Source organism: Eutrema salsugineum, unplaced genomic scaffold (assembly GCF_000478725.1).
Source record: "Eutrema salsugineum unplaced genomic scaffold, Eutsalg1_0 scaffold_11, whole genome shotgun sequence".
NCBI lineage: Eukaryota > Viridiplantae > Streptophyta > Magnoliopsida > Brassicales > Brassicaceae > Eutrema > Eutrema salsugineum.
The window spans coordinates 5,594,364-5,619,184 of record NW_006256901.1 but is presented as its reverse complement, the minus strand read 5'-3'; the positions used below and the strand labels follow the sequence as shown (position 1 = coordinate 5,619,184).

The window sequence follows — 24,821 nt, the reverse complement described above, 5'->3', positions numbered from 1 at the left end:
AATAAAGCAAGTAAATTATCGAACTAAGGAAATGCAGGTTTAAGTAAGCAAATAAAAATCGATGGAATTGTAAACTATGGCTAAAAACGCTTAGCTTTTGGGAACTCTAAGGGATTATAATCGGTTTTAACACTAGGGTAAATAGATTGGGATTGACGGATATCGATATATAGGTCCTAGAGCTAGAGTACGGCGGTATGACTACGTCACTGTCGTGATCATAACCAACTGTTTCTCGCAACCCTGACAAGTAGGTTTCCACTCTGGCCCTGGAAGGGAGAGAACGCAAGAGCTGCACAAGACTCGTCAATACTCACGATCTCGCCGCAGGTAGGTTTTCACTCCTACGGAAAAATCGCCTGTTTCATTCTAGGGCTGATACTTAATGAAAAAATTGGCAACACTAACTATCTAGATCAGATACTAGGTGATCAATCAAGCATACATGCAATAAGAACAAGAATAAACAGAGAACAGGTCGAAATCCCAGATCTATAAACCTAGATGTCTTAATCGATTATGAGAGCCCCTTTCGGGAACCCTAAGCCTAATTCGGGATCTACTCAGACATGGCTGAGGTCTACATCATCATCGGTTTTAATAAAAGTAATGAAAAACAGTAAAGAAAAGAGATAAAGAAAGTTTCTCTATTGAAGAACTCGGACTTGAACAATCTTCTACAAAAATCTCATAAAAACGGCTAAAGGAATAGGGTTTCTGTAAAGTATGAATGGCTCTCTCTAAAACCGACCTAAATGACATATATTTATAGTCTTCAATACTCCATGGTCTCTAGGGTTCCGGAATTGAGGCTGAGAATGACTTTGGGCTTCAGATACATGGGCTTTAATTCGGAGCTTGATTGCCGCGGTCGGGAGTGTTGTGACCGCGGGGATTGGCTGGTTGGCCGCGGTCGGGAAGCTTCTGACCGCGGGAAATAGGTTGATCACCGCGGTCGCGTGACTTGCTGGCCAACTTCGAGTGGCTCCGGGGCTAATGGAATATCTTGAGATCCAACCGTTGGAATGTCTCCAAACCAAGTGAATTTGAAAGCTGATTGATTCTTCTATAAGTTGTCCAATTTTGAGGGTGATCAGTCGGTGAGAAGGTTTTCGTCTCTCCATGAGAGTTCTGACGGTCTGCATTTATCCAAAAAAGTCTTTTTGTCCCATTTTGTGCCTCTTTATCCCAAATTACCTGAAAAGTCTTTTAAAATCCGGAAACATAGAAATCCTTTGAAAACCTTTGAAAATAGAGTAAAAACACCTGTAAAAGATATTAAAGTGATCCATAAAAATGGTCAAAATCCGGTGTTATCAACTCCCCCGGACTTAGTCTTTTGTTTGTCCTCAAACAAAATAAAGGCTAAATCTCGGTGAGAGGTTTGAAAACGCAGGAACTAAACAAAATCTCAGAGACCAAACTTCTAGACCAATATTAATCAGCATGCATCAATTGGGAATAGCATAGAAAATTCTCACTTGTAATACAGGCATAACTAGTCCGTTAATCCGTTTGCACTAGGATCTAACTTCCAGTCAACTAGCTCTTAACATTCATTAAAAATCTCAGTGGTTCTCATCAAAGAAAGTCTAGGCAAGGCAATCTAGGCTAGGTGTTAAAAAGGTTATTCTAGGGGTAAGGCTTAAAGTGTTTACGGGTTACCTGAAGATCTGGAGGATGCAGGATATTATGCAAAACCGCAAGAGAGAGTGAAGCTGTTGGTATCCACAGTTTTCAGTCATTTTCTTCTTGCCATAGATTCCTGGTCTTCTTCCTCAGATTCTCTCCTAATTCCCCCAGACTTAGATTTTTGTAAATCTTTCAAAAACATAGCTCTATAAACGAATAGTGGTTGCTTATTGCTCCACAAATTTCATCAATCTAAGACTCATTAGGCTTTTTGTCTCCCTTTCTCTTTTCACGTTTTTTTTTTTTTTTAAAGAAAGGGAACACCTTTAGATATAGAGTCTTAGAGAGTACGAAATTACCAGTCAATATCTGTCTTGTAAAGCTTCATGATGTTTCTGATACTCTTCCTTCCCGGTTCCATTCAGTCTCCTTTGTGTGTGACTGAAAACTGCGTCGCTCCTCTTCTCTCCGACGTTTTTGCACATATCTGCTGATATAAACTAAAGAGAGAATGCATGAGGATTGAAAAAAGGGTTTCGGGTTTAGGGTATGGTACCAGATAAAGATAAACTGGTCATCTAGGACGACAAAGAGTGGTAGAGGTGAGGGTAAAAGATGTCCTAGATGTGTATCGATGCCTGCCTAAAATCAATGATGAGAAAATTAGATATCAATATTAAGTCCAAATGAAATGAGCTAGTATATCCTGTCAGAAAGAATCTCCATGGATAGAAGTCCTCTGGTGGGAATTCGTAGTGCAAGTACTCTAGCTACCGCCTAGTCTAGTGCTAACCACAAATGAGCTATCATGCATAGTGTAGAAGTGTGCAGGTCTAAATCATCATAGTTTTGCGTCAAACATTCCTGAAAAATACTTAATGTCGAATAGGTTACATATTAAAATTTAAAAAGTACTTGAAATTTAAAAGCGAAAGCAGGAAAATGATTAGTACGGATAGACATCCTCCCCCAGACTTAAATCACACTGTCCCCAGTGTGAAAAAGTTGGTGAGAAGATGGTGAATAAAAGCGAAATAAAATAAGATAAAAGAAAAGAAAATGATGATAGAACCGTGATGGTAGTGAAGTGCTGATCAATCACTCATCCTCCGATGTGTCGTCTGCGAACTGGTGCTGCTCCTGTAGGAAGGTGACAACGCGCTCAGAGCGTCGTCCCTGTCTCTCAACTCTGCGCTCCAGATCGGAATGAGTGTGCGATGATGTAGATGATGAGGTGTGTCCGGTCGAAACAGATGGCTGAAAGTGAGCACGGGCCACAGCTGCTTCACGCTTTGCCCTGGCCACTATGTATTGGCCAATGGTGAATGGTAGACGAGGTACAGATGGCAGAAAATCATCAGGTTCTGGAGTCCATCGAGGGCGTCCTCCGCTGCACAATCTCGGGATAGATGCTGAAGGCAGGCTGACTCGGTGCTCCTCAGTGCCAGGGCAATACTTGTAACCAAACCTGTCTGGATCGAAAGCGGCATGAGAGATAGTGTGATCGCGAGAGAGATAAAGTAGATCATACCAGACATCGGGAAGTGGCTCATCAGATGAGAAATCGAATCCTACAGCCTGTAGTATCGCTGTAATAGCACTCCCGAAAGCTGGAGTAGCGTCCTCGCAACCATGTAAATCATGCTTCACCTTGACCATGTTCTGTGCTATGATCCAGGCAAAGCAAGCAAGTCGTAGGTCGTCCATAAACGGAATCTGAAGTGTAATGAGCTCAGTCTTCAAAACACCTCCCATGTTGGCTCTAGAGAAGATCGTGTGTGCTAAGAGTTTTTGCACAACTCTCACTGCTGGATGAGTAAGAAGGGCTGACTTCGATCTCCCGCTATCATAGACTCCATGACCCATCTCTCTCCACAGGTTAAGATCAGGTTCATCTTCAAGGTAAATGCCATCAGTCTATGGAAGCTTAAGAGCTTCACAAACCTCAGAAATGGTGAGAGAGTAAGGCTGTCCGCGGATAGAGAATGACAAGATGCCATCTGATGCTCAGGGGTTCCTCCTCTTCGTGTGGTGGAGTGTAATAGTCGCTAAGAACTCACGGACTAGCTCAGGATAAGTCGGAAGGTTCAGCTCCATGTAGGGTCTCAGCTTAAGTGCATCGATGTACCAGATCACATCCTCTCTGATTCCAAGCATCTCGAGTGTATGATAATCTATGCAAGGCGTGGGTTTGATGTTCAGCTTCTTGAAACGTCTTGCATAGTCCACTCTCGGGTTTGTCTCCCTCCCAATGTATCGAATCTGTGGTGGCTCAGGAGCTGCTCGTGTTTCTCTTGAGTGCTGGAGCAATCTCATCACATAGTTTCTCCTTCTCGGTCTGGCTTGGTTCAGCATGTACTCTCCTAGAGTAGCATCATCGGGAATGTCCTCAGAGCTGCCACCAGTGCGATGGGTCCTTCGGGATCTGGTTTGGTCCATTTTTCTGCAAAACGAAATGGTTCTTGGAAAAAGAGGGAATTCGGATGCTGATTTTAACACATTAAGATCTGTTATACTAATACTAGCATAAAGAGATTAATTAAAACCATGAACAAGCAGAATTGACATTAAATCAAAGAAATCAAGTAGTTCATGACCAGATTCGGATTTTTGATGTTCTCAACATAGAAATCTTCTAAAAATCGGTTTTTACGAGCAATTTCCATGTAAATTCTAAAGATTACCCAATACTAATCACTAATCACACAAGACTCATTCAAATTCATCAATTTTGCTGTTCCAAATTTGATTTTTATGAAGCATGTAGAATCAAAATTTCAAAAATCTCAATTTCTCTTAAACTAGGTGTTAAAATCGAGTTTTAGATAACCTAAAAGGATAATCTATTGTTCTTAAGCTATTTCCACCATCAATAAACAGAGATTTGGGCTTTTTAAAAAAACCCTAAGTTCTGAAATCAAGTAAAAATGGCGAGTTTGAGGTTCATACCTTGCTGGAAAGAGAGATTTGATGGCAGAATTGGAATCAGCTTCGAAAAAGAGTGAGGTTTGAGCCAAAAATCTCTTAAAAAGCTCAAGAATTAAAAAATGTGTTCTATCTCCTAAATCTCCAAATGTTTTGGAAGAGAAGAGAAGAAGGAATTTTGATCCAAAAAGTTTGTTTCTTTTCTTTAAAAAGCGTTTTTGTAGCAAAAACGGAAAATTTCTGGAAATTTTTAAGTTTACGGGAACTTACCTTTCTTGTTTGCACATTAGGAAAGTTTAAAACTTACGGAGGATCTTTTCGGGTTTTCTCGGGAATATTTCGGGAAACACCGGGAATCACCAGGTAACACCAGGTAAACACCAGGCAACACCGGGAATCAGCAGAAATCCGCGGCGTCACCTCAACGACCAACGGCCGCGGTCAGGAGACGCGCGACTGCGGTGATCGAGGCCTCGGCCGCGGTCACATTCACGGTGCCGCGGTCACATTCACGGTGCCGCGGTCGATGCTTCCATGGCTGCGGGTCGGTCAGTTGCGACCGCGACTCTTCCTCCTGCGGCCTTTGTCCAATCTTCTCGTCTTTGCCGGGCCGAGCAGCTAAAAACCTACCTTTTTCTTCTTGGTTTTTTCTAATTTTCTGATTTTTTTGTGTTTTTGTTTTATAAAATACCTAAAACTTAAAAAGAAAAAGAAAGCATAAATTGTAAAAAGGAAAAGAAAACTAAAAGAAAGAGTACCTAAATGGGTTGCCTCCCATTAAGCGCTATTGTTTTAAGTCGTTTAGCTCGACGTAAGCATGAGGAATCAGACCGATTTGAATGGCACACCAGTTGACGTGCCCTTATCACTTCCAGTCACTGGAGGTTTTACTTCTTCTCCTTGAGGAGCCGTCTTCTTACCTTTACTCTTCTTTCAGACTTTAATATTGTTTAAAACCCTTTTTATTTTTTCGATCAGCTTCTGGATTTGGTCCTCACTAGTTTCTGTTGCATCTGGTGGAATGATGATTTTGATCTTTGCAAAAGCTTTCGGCTTCTCCTTTTCTTTCTCCTTTGGCCTATTTCCTTTGCTTGGAAAATCGTCTAAGATAGTCGGATAGTACCTTCTGCGATCCACATTTAGGAAAACAGCATGCCGGTTTGCGTGATCAATTACTGCTCCTACTGTAGCTAGGAATGGCCTCCCGAAAATGAGTGGCCTCTCCTTGTCTTTATCCATCTCAGGACTTGGAAATCTGCTGGAACGATTTTGTCTCCCACTAGAACTTGTAGATCATGAATCGCCCCTTCAGTATCTTTTTGAGATGAATCTCCAAAAATAACCTTAACCATCGATGTCCTTAAGGTTTTTATGCCCAATTTTTCGGCAAATGTCTTTGACATGATGTTGACATTGGCTCCGGAATCGCACAGGCAGTCTGTAAACTTGATTCCTGAAATGAAACATTGGAAAACAAAACGTCCCGAATCATCGGCTTTTGTAAGCCTTTGAAACGGTGATCGTTCAGGTACCTTAAATGGTGGCTGCTTGGCATCGACATCCTTGTAAAGTGGTACAAAGATTGGGGTTTCTTTTTTCTCTCCATCGGTTCTGGCCTCTTCTTCTGGCAATGTGGTTATGGCGTTGCAAAACCTCTTAGGGTTATCTTTAACTTTTCCTGGAAGAACTCCACTTTGCCTCTTCATAGAGTCGGCTGTTTGGGCGACTTGCACGTCTAGCTTTTTGACGTGTGAAGATAAAGATTCGAACTTACCGTTTAGATCATTGTACATGCAGTCAACTTTCACGTTCACGTCTTTAGATGCTTTTTCGTTCGTCATAACGAGCTGTTGGATAAACTGTTCAAGTCTACCAATTTGTGAAGCTAGCTGGTTTGTCGTGACTCCCTGCTGTTGTACAAATTGATTGTTAAAACCCGTACCTTGGTAGTTATATGGCTGTCGCGGTTGATATGGTTCTATTCCTCCAACGTTTCCACCTTGAAACTTGTTTTGGAAGGATTTTTGCTGAGGTGGCTAGTACTGGTCTTGAGGATTCTCCACATTTGGATTGCGGTAAGAGAGATTGTTGTAATTTGCATTCCGGAAGTTGTTGTTGAAGTTAGTGTCGGAGCGATTTTGATATGGCACCAGTGCTCCTACATAGTTCACATCTTCTTCTTGGAAGGCTTGATTAATGTGATCGATATCACTAGGTCCTTCATCTTCTGCGCCATTGTTGGTCTCACAAGCATTGATTGGGCGATTGTTGCTCTTCAGAAGCTGGCTCACCATGTTCTTCAACTCGGTTATCTCCTTGTTGTCTGCTCCGGTTTGCTTCATCGATCGGTCGTATTCAGGACAATCATTGCTATTGGCTTGAGCCAAATTTTCGATGAGGGCTCTTCCTTGGGCTATCGTCTTTTGTCCAAAATCTCCATTGCTAGCTGTATCAAGTGAAAGTTTGTATTTAAATTGCAAACCTCGGTAAAATATGCTCAGCAGGCTTGATCCATGAAATCCATGGTGAGGGAAATCACGTTCATACTCCTTAAAACGTTCCCAGGCTTCATAGAAAGATTCAGTTGGCCCTTGTTGAAAGTTTGAGATCTTTGTTCTCAACTGATTTGACCTTGACTTAGTGTAGAAGTGGTGCAGGAAAGCAGTTCTACATTCTTCCCAATTAGTAATCGATCCTGCAGGAAAAGATTTCAACCAACGATGAGCTTTATCTGCTAATGAAAAAGGGGCAACTTACACTTTAAATAGTCTGGTGGAACTTGGTTTGTTCTCATCATGCTGCAAATTTCTTCAAAGAGCTCGATATGGTCCATTGGGTGTTCAGAAGGAACTCCATGAAATTGGTTTTGTTTCACCAATGAGATGATTTGAGGCTTGACTTCTAACTCATCCCGGTTCGGAAATGGAACTTGAATTGCAGATCGGTTCTGAAAGTTTTGAGTAGGTGCATCAAAATCAGCTATGCGATGGTTTCTGGCTTGTCTTCGGTGTTGATTTGCTGGCGGAATAGGGCGGTTAATGCGTCCATTTGGCTGCACTCCTTGGTGGTCACCATCGGCTGCATTGATAGGTGCTTCGAGGTCTTCACGTTCTTCTCTCTGGCGGTTTTGGTGGTTTCTTGGAGGAACCTCATCCTCCTCTCCATCTTGTCGAGCATGATCACCTCCTCTGTGATCATTCTCTTCATTTTCTCCATGTTCGGACCCGTCTTGGTCCATATTTAAATTTTGATTAATAGGATCTCCAGGCTGGTCGTCGTTGGCCATTCCTTGCGTACGTCTAAGTCTTCAAAGTTCTCTTTCGTGTCTGTCTATCTCGTCTAGAATTGGAATGTTTTCTACAGGTCTGCGCCTGGTATTCATGCAATTAAGAGAAAAACAAAAGAAGGGAAAGATAATTCAGCAAAACTTTAAGAAAGAACTAGAGATCAGGTGTCTAGAACAGAAGTTAGAACAAGAAAAATAGCAAAAGGCAGCGAAAAAAATCCCCGGCAACGGCGCCAAAAACTTGATGTCGTGTCAACTGCGTGAGGGAACAAGTTTATGTCTAGACTAGATTGGTTTTGAAAGGTTGGTTGTTTGTCACGAATTAAACTAAAATAAGAGAAAGCAAATAAATCTATCCTAGAAAGCAAGTAAAGAAATCGAATGAAAGGCTAATAAAGCAAGTAAAATATCGAATGAAAGACTAATAAAACAAGTAAATTATCGAACTAAGGAAATTGAAATGCAGGTTTAAGTAAGCAAATAATAATCGATGGAAATGTAAACTATGGCTAAAAACGCTTAGCTTTTGGGAACTCTAAGGGATCATAATCGGTTTTAACACTAGGGTAAATAGATTGGGATTGACGGATATCGATATATAGGTTCTAGAGCTAGAGTACGGCGGTATGACTACGTCACTATCGTGATCATAACCAACTGTTTCTCGCACCCTGACCAGTAGGTTTCCACTCTGGTCCTGGAAGGGAGAGAACGCAAGAGCTGCACAAGACTCGTCAATACTCACGATCTCGCCGCAGGTAGGTTTCCACTCCTACGGAAAAATCGCCTGTTTCATTCTAGGGCTGATACTTAATGAAAACTTTTGCAACACTAACTATCTAGATCAGATACTAGGTGATCAATCAAGCATACATGCAATAAGAACAAGAATAAACAGAGAACAGGTCGAAATCCCAAATCTATAAACCTAGATGTCTTAATCGATTATGAGAGCCCCTTTCGGGAACCCTAAGCCTAATTCGGGATCTACTCAGACATGGCTGAGGTCTACATCATCATCGGTTTTAATAAAAGTAATGAAAAACAGTAAAGAAAAGAGATAAAGAAAGTTTCTCTATTGAAGAACTCGGACTTGAACAATCTTCTACAAAAATCTCATAAAAACAGCTAAAGGAAAAGGGTTTCTGTAAAGTATGAATGGCTCTCTCTAAAACCGACCTAAATGACATGTATTTATAGTCTTCAATACTCCATGGTCTCTAGGGTTCCGGAATTGAGGCTGAGAATGACTTTGGGCTTCAGATACATGGGCTTTAATTCGGAGCTTGATTGCCGCGGTCGGGAGTGTTGTGACCGCGGGGATTGGCTGGTTGGCCACGGTCGGGAAGCTTCTGACCGCGGGAAATAGGTTGATCACCGCGGTCGCGTGACTTGCTGGCCGACTTCGAGTGGCTCCGTGGCTAATGGAATATCTTGAGATCCAACCGTTGGAATGTCTCCAAACCAAGTGCATTTGAAAGCTGGTTGATGCTTCTATAAGTTGTCCAATTTTGAGGGTGATCAGACGGTGAGAAGGTCTTCGTCTCTCCATGAGAGTTCTGACGGTCTGCATTTATCCAAAAGAGTCTTTTTGTCCCATTTTGTTCCTCTTTATCCCAAATTACCGGAAAAGTCTTTTAAAATCCGGAAACATAGAAATCCTTTGAAAACCTTTGAAAATGGAGTAAAAACACTTGTAAAAGATATTAAAGTGATCCATAAAAATGGTCAAAATTCGGTGTTATCATTCATTATCTACATCGCTGTCCTCAATCTCATCATCTTCATCTCTACTTGCTTCAAATTCATCAGCAGCTTCTTTAGTGTCGTCCCCATGGAGATCTTCAACTTGTCGATTACGTGGATCAATTAAAAGAACATGTTCTTCAACCTCCATCATCATAACGTCTTGGAGCCCGTTTGCGTGTACGAACCTTTGGAGCAAAATAGTAAGACGTGAAATGCAAAGTTTCTTCTGTCAAACTTCCCGCCACGATAGACCCTTCAACTTTTGCTAAGTTTTTAGCCTTACCCTTTAAATGCTTCATAAAGCGTTCAAACGGATACATCCACATAAACTGAGCAGGTCCTCATAACTCTGCTTCGTGAGGAAGGTGTATAGGTAGATGTTCCATAACATCAAAGAATACAGGTGAGAATATTTTCTCTAAATTGCACAATAGTATTGGAATATTTTTTGAAAGTTGTGCAACAACATCTGCTGATAACGTCCTTGTACTTAGATCACGAAAGAATGCTCCAATGCCTCCTAGTGCCTCATGAACATGTCCTGGTAGGAGTTCAGCAAATGCAAAAGGAAGTAATCGTTGCATAAACACATGACAATCATGACTCTTCATCCCTGAAAACTTTTCTCCTTTCTCCACAGATTTAGCCAGATTAGATACATACACATAAGGAAATTTCACGACTGATGATACCCCATTAAACAAGGCAGCTTTTTGTTCTGCACCCAGCCGAAATACCGGAACTGGTGCTTTCCCATTACTCATAATATGCAACTCAATTCTATTACATATATCAGGCAAGTCCATCCGTGATTTGACACTGTCTTTGGTTCTTCCTTGGACGTTCAATATGGTATGCATGATGTTATCGAAAAAATTCTTCTCAATGTGCATAACATCAAGATTGTGTATCAGAAAATGATCTTTCCAGTATGGCAGATCCCAAAATATTTTTTTTTGTGCTAATTATGATGAACCCCATATCCTTCAGGCATATTCGCTGGAGTGTGCCAATTTCCTCCTCGGGGGACCGTTTCAAGTCCATCCCAATGATCTATTTGCGCTTCAAGATCTACCTTTGTTCTTTATAAACAAATGCCTGTTCCTTCTATATTGATGGTCTGGTGGTAAACATCGACGGTGACAATCAAACCAACAGGTTTTCGGCCATGTTTAAGCTGAAATGCATCAGTCCTATCAAGACAATAAGGACATGATAACCTCCCGTGCGTTGTCCAACCTGATAGCATTTTGTATGCCGGGAAGTCGCTTATTGTCCACATAAGCATCACTCGCATCGTAAAGTTTTTACCACTCGAACAGTCAAATGTTCGTACTCCGACATGCCACAACTGGTTTAACTCATGTATGAGTGGCTGCAAAAACACATCAAGGGCCCGCTTCGGGTGATCTGGACCAAGAACTAAGATACTTTGCATGAACATATCTGGAAGAAGGTTATCTGGCGTAAGGATCACTGGCCATAAAGAATTTTGCCTACCAGACATACCAAATGAACTAAACCCATCAGTTGAAAGACCAAGATAAATATTTCGCTTAGATCTAGCAAAGTCTGGATGTACGGTGTTAAAATGTTTCCAAGATTTCCCGTCAGAAGGGTGAGTCATTTTACAATCTGTTTGTGAATGTTCTGCATGCCATCTCATCGATGCAACTGTCCGTTCAGATTGATATAGTCTTTTTAACCTATCAGTTATAAGAAGATACCACATTCGTTGGCACGGAATTTTCTTACGCCCAACAATTTGCGGTCTATATCTTGGCTTTTGGCAAAAACGGCATTCTTGAAGCTTCTCATCATCTTTTCAGAAAAGTATACAATTATCAACACATACATCAATCATCTCAGAAGGAAATCTAAGACTAAAAACCAACTTCTGGATTTCATAATACGTTTCAGCAGCCAAATTATCTTCTGGCAAAAACTCTTTAATAAGATCTGCCCAATCGCTCATGCAAACTTCAGATAGATTGTGATCAGTTTTTATTGTAATCATCCGAGCTGCTAATGATAATTTAGATAAACTTTCTCTACATCCCTCGTAAAGAGGCTGTTTTGCAGCGTTTAACATATCATAAAAGCATTTCACATCTGCATTAGGCTCCTCAACAATATCAGCATGTGTTTCATGAAATGCATCAGTAACCATATCATGCATCCTATCCTGATCTTCACCCTGAACTTGACTACTTTGATAATCATTTGATGCTTCAAAATCTCCATGTTCGTGATGATTACTACTACTCCGTGCAGCCATCCGACCACTACTTTGAGCATATTTCTCTCCATACTGATACCAAATAAAGTGTTGCGGCATGAACCTTCTATTCAATAAATGCTTCCAGACAGGGTCAATAGGAATATGTTTCATATTTTTGCATTTCAGACAAGGACAATACATTTTGCTGCTTTCTATTATAGTTTGCATAAGGCCGGCCTAGTACATGAATATTTCCAATCCGTTTTTGAAGTCTTCAGTCAACGCCCCTTCTGCATCTACTTCCATAGATCGTATATAGATATTTCAAGAAACTAAAACTCAACTTTTGTTTCTCACTTTGTTCTTATATATTTTAATTTGAACTAGTAAAATTATACTCAAAAACTCTAAAGACTCAAAATATTGTGTCTTTGTAAGTTTGTTTGTGAGGGAGAATAACGAGAGAAGGGAGGGGTATATATAGATTTTTGTTTGGTTACCAACACATTGCCATTGAATATTTACATCAAATTTACATCGAAATGAGTTTTACATCAAGTTTACATCGATATTACATCAAATACAAGATTAGGCCAAATCGGCGGAAAATCCATGTAAATCTTACGACAATGTTACGATGATAAATGTATCCTTGTTATTTCGTCATAATCGCATCGTAAATTTACGAAAATTTTACGACACCTTATATATACGTTGAATTTACGACGATTTTTGTCCGCGTCGTAAGTTTGACGTAACAGAACCGTAAGTTTACGACGATTTATAATCGACGTAAAAATTCATTGGAAATAGGCCTCTTTCTTGTAGTGATATAAAAAAACATTTGCTTAAGAACCAGAATATAATAACAATCTTGACTAAATTATATTGTTATACTATTCAAAAGATACATGGTTTATTTTCAATTGCTTTTATTCTGTATAAAATAACATCAGAAAGAAGCTATGCGATGGTTTCTGGCTTGTCTTTGGTGTTGATTTGCTGGCGGAATAGGGCGGTTAATGCGTCCATTCGGCTGTACTCCTTGGTGGTCACCATCGGCTGCATTGATAGGTGCTTCGAGGTCTTCACGTTCTTCTCTCTCGCGGTTCTGGTGGTTTCTTGGAGGAATCTCATCCTCCTCTCCATCTTGTCGAGCATGATCACCTCCTCTGTGATCATTCTCTTCATTTTCTCCATGTTCAGACCCGTCTTGGTCCATATTTAAATTTCGATTAATAGGATCTCCAGGCTGGTCGTCGTTGGCCATTCCTTGCGTTCGTCTAAGTCTTCGAAGTTCTCTTTCGTGTCTGTCTATCTCGTCTAGAATTGGAATGTTTTCTACAGGTCTGCGCCTGGTATTCATGCAATTCAGAGAAAAACAAAAGAAGGGAAAGATAATTCAGCAAAACTTTAAGAAAGAACTAGAGATCAGGTGTCTAGAACAGAAGTTAAAACAAGAAAAATAGCAAAAGGCAGCGAAACAAATCCCCGGCAACGGCGCCAAAAATTTGATGTCGTGTCAACTGCGTGAGGGCACAGTTTCACCCTTAACAAAACAAATGAAAGCCGCAAGTGTACAGCTAATCAGTTGTATTATTTAGGGATCGAATCCACAGAGATTTGTGTGCCTGGTATTCTTCTACGGTTTTTTCAACTTTATGTCTAGACTAGATTGGTTCTTAAAGGTTGGTTGTTTGTCACGAATTAAATTAAAATAAGAGAAAGCAAATATATCTATCCTAGAAAGCAAGTAAAGAAATCGAATGAAAAGCTAATAAAGCAAGTAAAATATCGAATGAAAGACTAATAAAGCAAGTAAATTATCGAACTAAGGAAATTGAAATGCAGGTTTAAGTAAGCAAATAAAAATCGATGGAATTGTAAATTATGGCTAAAAACGCTGAGCTTTTGGGAACTCTAAGGGATCATAATCGGTTTTAACACTAGGGTAAATAGATTGGGATTGACGGATATCGATATATAGGTTCTAGAGCTAGAGTACGGCGGTATGACTACGTCACTGTCGTGATCATAACCAACTGTTTCTCGCAACCCTGACCAGTAGGTTTCCACTCTGGCCCTGGAAGGGAGAGAACGCAAGAGCTGCACAAGACTCGTCAATACTCACGATCTTGCCGCAGGTAGGTTTCCACTCCTACGGAAAAATCGCCTGTTTCATTCTAGGGCTGATACTTAATGAAAACTTTCGCAACACTAACTATCTAGATCAGATACTAGGTGATCAATCAAGCATACATGCAATAAGAACAAGAATAAACAGAGAACAGGTCGAAATCCCAGATCTATAAACCTAGATGTCTTAATAGATTATGAGAGCCCCTTTCGGGAACCCTAAGCCCAACTCGGGATCTACTCAGACATGGCTGAGGTCGACATCATCATCAGTTTTAATAAAAGTAATGAAAAACAGTAAATAAAAGAGATAAAGAAAGTTTCTCTATTGAAGAACTCGGACTTGAACAATCTTCTACAAAAATCTCATAAAAATGGCTAAAGGAAAAGGGTTTCTGTAAAGTATGAATGGCTCTCTCTAAAAACGACCTAAATGACATGTATTTATAGTCTTCATTACTCCATGATCTCTAGGGTTCCGGAATTGAGGCTGAGAATGACTTTGGGCTTCAGATACATAAGCTTTAATTCGGAGCTTGATTGCCGCGGTCGGGAGTGTTGTGACCACGGGGATTGGCTGGTTGGCCGCGGTCAGGAAGCTTCTGACCGCGGGAAATAGGTTGATCACCGCGGTCGCGTGACTTGCTAGCCGACTTCGAGTGGCTCCAGGGCTAATGGAATATCTTGAGATCCAACCGTTGGAATGTCTCCAAACCAAGTGCATTTGAAAGCTGGTTGATTCTTCTATAAGTTGTCCAATTTTGAGGGTGATTAGACGGTGAGAAGGTCTTCATCTCTCCATGAGAGTTCTGACGGTCTGCATTTATCCAAAAGAGTCTTTTTGTCCCATTTTGTGCCTTTTTATCCCAAATTACCTGAAAAGTCTTTTAAAATCCGGAAACATAGAAATCCTTTGAAAACCTTTGAAAATGTAGTAAAAACACTTGTAAAAGATATTAAAGTGATCCATAAAAATGGTCAAAATTCGGTGTTATCATTCATTATCTACATCGCTGTCCTCAATCTCATCATCTCATCTCTACTTGCTTCAAATTCATCAGCAGCTTCTTCAGTGTCGTCCCCATGGAGATCTTCAACTTGTCGATTACGTGGATCAATTAAAAGAACATGTTCTTCAACCTCCATCATCATAACGTCTTGGAGCCCGTTTGCATGTACGAACCTTTGAAGCAAAATAGTAAGACGTGAAATGCAAAGTTTCTTCTGTCAAACTTCCCGCCACGATAGACCCTTCAACTTTTGCTAAGTTTTTAGCCTTACCCTTTAAATGCTTCATAAAGCGTTCGAACGGATACCTCCACATAAACTGAGCAGGTCCTCCTAACTCTGCTTCGTGAGGAAGGTGTATAGGTAGATGTGCCATAACATCAAAGAATACAGGTGAGAATATTTTCTCTAAATTTGACAATAGTATTGGAATATTTTTTGAAAGTTGTGCAACAACATATGCTGATAACGTCCTTGTACTTAGATCACGAAAGAATGCTCCAATGCCTCCTAGTGCCTCATGAACATGTCCTGGTAGGAGTTCAGCAAATGCAAAAGGAAGTAATCGTTGCATAAACACATGCCAATCATGACTCTTCATCCCTGAAATTTTTTGTCCTTTCTCCACAGATTAGCCAGATTAGATACATACACATAAGGAAATTTCACGACTGATGATACCCCATTAAACAATGCAGCTTTTTGTTCTGCACCCAGCCGAAATACCGGAACTGGTGCTTACCCATTACTCACAATATGCAACTCAATTCTATTACATATATCAGGCAAGTCCATCCGTGATTTGACGCTGTCTTTGGTTCTTCCTTGGACGTTCAATATGGTATGCATGATGTTATCGAAAAAATTCTTCTCAATGTGCATAACATCAAGATTGTGTCTCAGAAAATGATATTTCCAGTATGGCAGATCCCAAAATATTTTTTTGTGCTAATTATGATGAACCCCATATCCTTCAGGCATATTCGCTGGAGTGTGCCAATTTCCTCCTCGGTGGACCGTCTCAAGTCCATCCCAATGATCTATTTGCGCTTCAAGATCTACCTCTGTTAGGTACACTGGTGGGGGGGGGGAGACGAAACAATTTGTTCTTTATAAACACATGCCTGTTTCTTCTATATTGATGGTCTGGTGGTAAAATCGACGGTGACAATCAAACCAACAGGTTTTCCGACCATGTTTAAGCTGAAATGCATCAGTCCTATCAAGACAATAAGGACATGATAACCTCCTGTGCGTTGTCCAACCTGATAGAATTTTGTATGCCGGGAAGTCGCTTATTGTCCACATAAGCATCGCTCACATCGTAAAGTTTATATATCTTGGCTTTTGGCAAAAACGGCATTCTTGAAGCTTCTCATCATCTTTTCAGAAAAGTATACAATTATCAACACATACATCAATCATCTCAGAAGGAAATCTAAGACTAAAAACCAACTTCTGGATTTCATAATACGTTTCAGCGGCCAAATTATCTTCTGGCAAAAACTCTTTAATAAGATCTGCCCAATCGCTCATGCAAACTTCAGATAGATTGTGATCAGTTTTTATTGTAATCATCCGAGCTGCTAATGATAATTTAGATAAACTTTCTCTACATCCCTCGTAAAGAGGCTGTTTTGCAGCGTTTAACATATCATAAAAGCATTTCACATCTGCATTAGGCTCCTCAACAATATCAGCATGTGTTTCATGAAATGCATCAGTAACCATATCATGCATCCTATCCTGATCTTCACCCTGAACTTGACTACTTTGATAATCATTTGATGCTTCAAAATCTCCATGTTCGTGATGATTACTACTACTCCGTGCAGCCATCCGACCACTACTTTGAGCATATCCCTCTCCATACTGATACCAAATAAAGTGTTGCGGCATGAACCCTCTATTCAATAAATGCTTCCAGACAGGGTCAATAGGAATATGTTTCATATTTTTGCATTTCAGACAAGGACAATACATTTTGCTGCTTTCTATTATAGTTTGCATAAGGCCGGCCTAGTACATGAATATTTCCAATTCGTTTTTGAAGTCTTCAGTCAACGCCCCCTCTACATCTACTTCCATAGATCGTATTTAGATATTTCAAGAAACTAAAACTCAACTTTTGTTTCTTACTTTGTTCTTATATATTTTAATTTGAACTAGTAAAATTATACTCAAAAACTCTAAAGACTCAAAATATTGTGTCTTTGTAAGTTTGTTTGTGAGGGAGAATAACGAGAGAAAGGAGGGGTATATATAGATTTTTGGTTGGTTACCAACACATTGCCATTGAATATTTACATCAAATTTACATCGAAATGAGTTTTACATCAAGTTTACATCGATATTACATCAAATACAAGATTAGGCCAAATCGGCGGAAAATCCATGTAAATTTTACGAAAATGTTACGACGATAAATGTATCCTTGTTATTTCGTCATAATCGCATCGTAAATTTACGAAAATTTTACGACACCTTAATTATACGTTGAATTTACGACGATTTTTGTCCGCGTCGTAAGTTCGACGTAACGGAACCGTAAGTTTACGACGATTTATAATCGACGTAAAAATTCATTAGAAATAGGCCTCTTTCTTGTAGTGATATAAAAAAAACATTTTCTTAAGAACCAAAATATAATAACAATCTTGACTAAATTATATTGTTATATTATTCAAAAGATACATGGTTTATTTTCAATTGCTTTTATTCTGTATAAAATAACATCAGAAAGAAGCTCCCATGTCTCTTTTCAAACTCCGAAAGGATTAATTATACTATCAGTAATAAGCATTTATAGCAAATAACTTCCTAAGAAAATATCCTGATCCCCAAATGCTAGCTTCTTTTATTCCTTCTATGTATTCACCATCATCATCTCGTAATCCTAGCACATATCAAGCTTCTTTGAATGTTAGATGGAAGACACCCTCAACAGTTTTCAGATAATCATATCCTGTTGATCCTGGTATTCTGTTTAGTAAAACACGTAGGTAGTATACATCACCACATGATGGCGGCACATATGTCATTCTTCCAACAGCCAATCCTTTTTTCTTGGTCTCCACTCAACCTCTTTCCTATCATACATAAACATAGTCGGAAACTCAAGATATGTCAGATTCTTTGCTTCAAGATATTTGTTGCAAGCGGCCAACATTGAACTCTGAATTGATCGCCGATTCAAAACTGTTTTGACAGGATCATTATCTTCAAAAAGGCAAGGATTTTCATTCTGAAGATGGAAGTATAGTTTCTCCACAGGAATGGATCGAAAATAAATTGGGAAAGCCAGAATCTGCCATGATGCTTCACATACAGAAACATATCTAAATACAATAAGAACTTCATTAATATATATGATAAGATAAAAAACAGTATAATCACATTAATCAATACAGTTATGTCAATGGTAAGTAGATATAAAAATACCTGCAATCACAAAAATATTTAGTTCCATCTTTTGGTTCTTCTCCTTTTCCATCTCCAACTTGCTTGTCACTGTTATCTTGAATTATAGCTAGTACATGATCTGGTCCTTTATGGATATATTTGAATAAGTATTTTATTGATTTAGTTCGAGTACACCATTCGACATTGATATAAGCTCTGTAACGCCAAGATAACTCTTAGTTATGTAGAACAACGCATCCATTGCCAATCTCTATACCATTTTTCTCTACAAAAGCATCTGTTTTTCATCCTCCTATAACTAACCAATTTCATCAATAGTTGTTCTATCACACAACTTCTTAGGAAACATTTTTGAGCACTTTCCATAAACCATACACGGAGAACTTTTGTTCAAGCTTCCACATGGTCCTTGTATCATATTTTGGCTGACAAATTCATATAATTAAGGATTAGTCTCTTTTTCAGGAATCTCTACAGATATTACTTCGTCTATAGCATCTGGTGTTGGAAATTTGCATTTAGATGCCATCCAAAGCAAAATATGAGCACGAGGAAGACTTCTTTTCTGAAACTCGATTGTGTAAATTCCTGGTACATAAATTTTTAAATGAAACAAATAAATGAAATGTACATATAGAATCAGGAAAAATGTTATTACCAAATAACACTAAGCTGAACTATAATGTATAGTTCTATTAAAAAATTGAAACTTCGTAATATAATTATTAATGCAATAAAGTTTAGTAACGTACCACAAACACTTTCTCCAAATTGATGATTCTCAGTCAAATCTTGCATAAGGGAGTCTAAGTTATCTTGAAAATTCTGCAGCATATGTCGGGTCTATCCTCTGGTTTCAAGTTTCTTTTCTAAGTGTACCTAGTAATATCTGGCCAATGTGGATTGCAAGTGAACGTGATAAATAAATCAGGGAACCCATAATATTTACAAATGGCCATGGCATCTAAGTAATTATTGTACATATACCGATATCCGCCAGTAAAAGAAGCAGGGATCAGTATACGTTTACCACTTTCAGATAAATCGGTATTTCCTTTCTCTTGAGCTTCTACCAGTTTAACATATTTATCACTTCTCAAGTTTTTCTGATTATGACTAAAGTATTGAAGTCTGCTAGATTCAATCATTGTAAAAACATCCACCAAATATTGTTGGTAAAGACGTTTAGAACAAATGATTGCCTGAAATTCCATCAGCCTGTCCTGCATACGATATGCATAGAACTATCTCATACTAATAGTTTTCCTTTCACGTTTCTTATCATCAGGAAACGTCTCCTCAATACCAACATGGAATTCATCCTCACCGTAAGGAAATAACAGAGGATATTGCAGAGCTAAATAATCTGGTTATACCTCACTGATTCTTCTAAGGTGTCCGTTAGTGGTTTCTAAAACAATATCTCGATTATCTAATTCTTCTTGAAAATCTCCAGGAATCAGAGCAGCAACCTCACTTGCAGTAGGCATGTTATGCATTTTTGCATCTTTATCTCTTTTTGCAATGAGAACCAACTTGGCAGTGTCCTTAATCTCAACTCCAGAATATCCATCCTTGTATGAACGAAAAGCCTTCTCCAGTGAATTACAATGATTCAGCATCTTCATTATAGCTTCTATTAACTCTGTCCTTAATTTGTTATCAACCCGGTCATTCTTGCTATATAAGTTAACAACAAAGAATCAAACATTAATTAAAACGCCATTTGATAATATCAACCTCACAAAATATATGTAAAATGTAATACATTATTGATTGTTCCCTGTTATGAATCTCGTTCAAAGTATCATGAATATAAATTTGCAAGAACTTGGGTTTCTCTTCGCTCTTAGGATTTAAACCTCCAATCAAATGGTAATTCTTTCCATGCAACTGAAATATATGTGGTCCTCTACCCTCGTTTATAGAACTGTTAACTTGGTCTCCAATTGAAGTAAAAGAGAACATCATGTTGTAAGCTCGAATATTCTCACGAAAATGACAACAAATCTCATCATCACTTGTGAATAGATATATCAACAAAGGAGGAAGTTAATATAATATCGGAAGTTTAACTTTTCCTTGCATACAATACATTGTGAAGATCAAAGTCTACAAATTTCTCTTCTTACCAATCCGCTCATTGAACCACATACGAGCATGACAATGTATGCATTTAAAAATTGGATCTCTATCATCGTGATATCCTGTTTAAAATTTTAGAATGAATGTTTTGTTGTAAATAACATGGCATCACAAAATAAAATATGCAATATACTAGACAAATTTAGTCCTAATTCTTCTTGTCGAACATTATTACCAACGTCAGTAATTGTTGCCTCGTTATCAATAGATTTATCAATTTGCGATACATCCTGTGTTTCTCTTCCTCTAGATTGAAATCCAGCTTTTGAAGTAGAATCATAGAAATTCCTTTTTTTGGTTGCTGAATTATTAATATGCAATAGTAAATTTGTGTGAATATAAATACGGATAAAGTTGAGTAAATATAGTTTGTTAGGAATATGATCAAAAAACAAACCTGAGAAACTTGCAGGAGTAGCAGATGAATGTATGGGAGGCAGAGCAGAAGTAATTCCAGATTTAACTGTAAAAAAGCAAACAAATATATACTCACTTTTGATTAAAATCGTTAAAAAAATGAATGACAATGAATTATAATTTAAAAAAATAACCTGATGCCTGAGTTTTTTTTAGATAGAATAGTATTCCTTTTGTAATGTCTTGACAGTCTTTGTTTCTCCAAAACAGTATTTGTTATATCATTCAGAGGTGAACTCATTATCTTACTCATACCACCATCAGTACAACATGAATATATGTAACACCCGCTACAAGTTGATATATTTAGTAAATGTTTCAATATTTTTACATTGAGATAAAGATACGCTATATTATTTATATCCAATTGTTTTACTAAACGAATTAAAAATGCTTTACCTGATTGATGTTTTCTATTTTTTTTTCAATCAATGCTTTATTTGCTTTTTCAGCAGCAGAGTTCCAAAAGAATCATATATATTAAAGAGAAATTTACACTCAATATCACTTTCTGAGTTTAGTTTTACACAAAATATCACTTTCTGCTACTATAACACTTTTTCAGCTTTTACATTGGCTAGAGTACAATTCTATCCTTATATTAACCCCACTCAATATCTGTTTGGTTTTCCCAAACCAAAACATTTTCCTAACCTAATTTTTTTGGTTTAGAAAAAACCAAGACCACTGTAACAAATTGAACCAACTGAACTGTAGTAAATTGAGTACTCTGAAAAAGCTTAATAAACCATTATCTCCTCTATTCTTTTACAAATATATATCGTCGGCGGTATATCGTCCAACGTGATCTTCTTACTTTATCTTGATCCTCGTTAATATCTCTTCCATTTTGATTCCGAGGTTTTCTCACATTATCTGTGTCACTTTATTGCGGCGGATATTTTGCTCTCTGTTGACAAGCCAGAGCTGTATCGGGCCTGTTATCGATAGCTGTTGCGAGGAACACCGAGCTGTATTTGTCGTCCTAGTTGTTAATCGGGTACGCCGAACTGCAACTTCCGGTTACAGATTTTAATCATATCGTCGTACTTCAAATTCCTATTTAAATAATTTCTTAAAGACTGATCCGTCTATATTCATCCTTTTACCATCTACCTTCGATTAGATATATCATTAGTCTATGAGAATACTCAGCCACGTTTGAAACTCACCAATCAAACAAAATTATCATTTTCGTACAGTTAGGTCAGTCGTCAGGCCCCTTGATACATCCATATATCTGAATTCTTGTGTACAACTTTGTTTAGCTGCTTTTCGTGTACAACTGCATACCATATAATCCATAGGAAATTATCCATTTATACCCTCTGTTTACCTGCTTCTTCTTCCAGATTTTACCCAGTCAAACCTACTCAATATCCATGGCTATGTAGGCATCCATATATACCGATCCAGATATCCATATATATATATATATATATATTCTCATTATATATATATATATATATTCTCATATTTCATATATACTAATACATATACACACATATATATACACACATCCATATAGGATATGCACTTAGGGTTCATGTGTGTCCATATGTACGCATCCATATATACATTTCCATATAGCCTACATTACATAAGTTCCATACGACTCCACAAGCATGCATCCACATATATAAATATCTGCAAATTTTTTATTTTTACAAATGTTACTTCGACAACCAGGGGTTTAAGTGTGTTGACGAAAAGTCGGATTACTCGAAAAGTCACAAACGAAAGGTCATGAAGTTTCAACACACCGGTAAAGGGTTAGGCATTTTAATTAAGTAGGCGTCAACATTCCTCTTTTCCACACATTAGACGATGGGTAGAAAAACCAGTTTCTGTGATTTGTGTCCGGAGATTAAAGCCGAAGTTCTGAAGAAGTGTTTCCGTAACTCCATCTACGACTTCATTTCGACAAAGGTGGCTCATAAAGAATTCAATGATATTTCCACAGACCGAGGATTCCTTAAGACCATAATTTGGTTACCGATCCAGCAGAATGGGGGTGGCCTAATCCGTGGACGAGAATCTACTTTGACAAGTGTTTGGAGGTAGGTAACCCCTCTGCACTTCTTGTAAAAGGCTTTTCTCTTGGTTTTCATGATGGTAATTTTGATGAAGGCATGATTGTGATTAATAAGTCCGCGAGTGCTGGATACGAACTCGCTTAATATTGTCAAATTATGCTATCTCATCTTATTTTCGGAACCAAGATAGATATGCCCTACAGTAAGTCTGCATCCAGGGAAATTTTGAGGTCGAAACTTGTCTGGATGGATGGAGGGTGGTTCCCACCAAAAATTTATAAAGAAAATGCCGCCCTTGTCATGGAAAAGGCTAGGTCCTTGCATTGCGGTAATGATATCTTCCACCCTCAGATGCACACAGTAGACATGTTGCATATTGGAGAGGAGCCATTTTTGGGCCTCCGCTGTGGGGGTACAAAGATCAAGTGGAGTATAAGAAGCCAGCGGTGTTGTGCAACGACTGTTACTAAGCAGTTGAGGCGGCCATATTCGCAAAGCGGATTTTACATTTTGCGCAGCCGTGGCCCATTAATTTTTCAGGTCTCTAGTGTTTTTATGTCGTTTTCTAATGCAGTGTATTAACGTTGTTACATTATGCAGTGTATTAACGTTGTTGTTTATGTATTGAATCCATTTTATTTGTTTATTACTTTTTTATCAAATACGTTAAATTTTGAATTCTTAACCAACAAAATTAATTTCATAATGCATTGTATCAAATATATTACATTTCATAATGCAGTGTATCACACTCTCCAATTCTTAACCAACAAAATTATTTCGCACCAAAGATACTAATTTCTATATTTTTACTATCATATCTCGAATCACCATTTTTAACAATATATGTATGTGGCTTTTCCATTGTTTCTGCCAAATATAAGTTTCAATCAAATGTTTTCATTCTTCGCGTACTGATCCACATTGAATGATCCACAATTCCTATATAGGATTCAAATCCAATGTTCTCATGTTCCTGTGTTCCCATCCACATAATGGTAAGTCCCATACATCCAAATTGTATGTTCGCGTCCACATTATTTCATATCCTCCTTTGCATTTAAAACGTAATGTACGCGGCAATATGGATATACTTAATTCGCAATATGTATATACTACATTTTATCCTGTTATGCTAATTTAATTCAATCTTCGGTTCCCACTATCATGTACACATCCACATAGTGTAAACATCCACCTTCCAAATCTATGTTTCAATCAATTGTTTTACATTTTATTGTACACATCTACTCCATATTCGCCAAACCTATGTGGATGTATGTACACGTACAACCTCATCAGACTAAAATCTAGTCCATCATAATCGTATGTTTCCGGGTCTGTGGATATAGACATTTTGCAGTCCCTTTTAAATAAAAATTTCAACACACAAATGAACAATTAAATGCTGCGTACCAGGATGTGAATAATTACTTGTGCGTTTTCCTATAATAATATTTTGACTTTTTTAATTTTTTGTGTCACATTTACGTGGGGTTAGCTGTTTTCCTTACGTGCAAGGGCTAACTGTAGACATCCATTGGACAACATATAACTCTCAAAACAATTTGAATTCTCAATTCACTAAGACATCCATTTAATATTTCCAATATTACAAGAATATTTTTTTCGTTTTCTTGATCAGCATCATAGACTTTTTGACGGTAGTCATTATTACCGAACGTTGCAACGTAATTAATGATGTAAATGAGGCATTAAGAGGCACGTCTTTTCAACGGGAATAAAAGCATTAAGAGGGCAGTTGGCAACTCAATAGGTGCCTACACGGTTACTCGTCTATATAACCATCATTGCTTTGTGGAATACTTCAAACACCAAAAAA

General features: G+C 38.3%; 1 non-coding gene across 1 annotated transcript; it reads left to right on the top strand.

Moving 5' to 3' along the window:
• The first annotated feature begins 7,074 nt into the window (after positions 1-7,074).
• On the top strand, positions 7,075-7,180 carry LOC112090077. Its single transcript, XR_002901436.1, has one exon. It is a non-coding gene; the product is annotated as a small nucleolar RNA R71 (small nucleolar RNA).
• Positions 7,181-24,821: the final 17,641 nt, after the last annotated feature.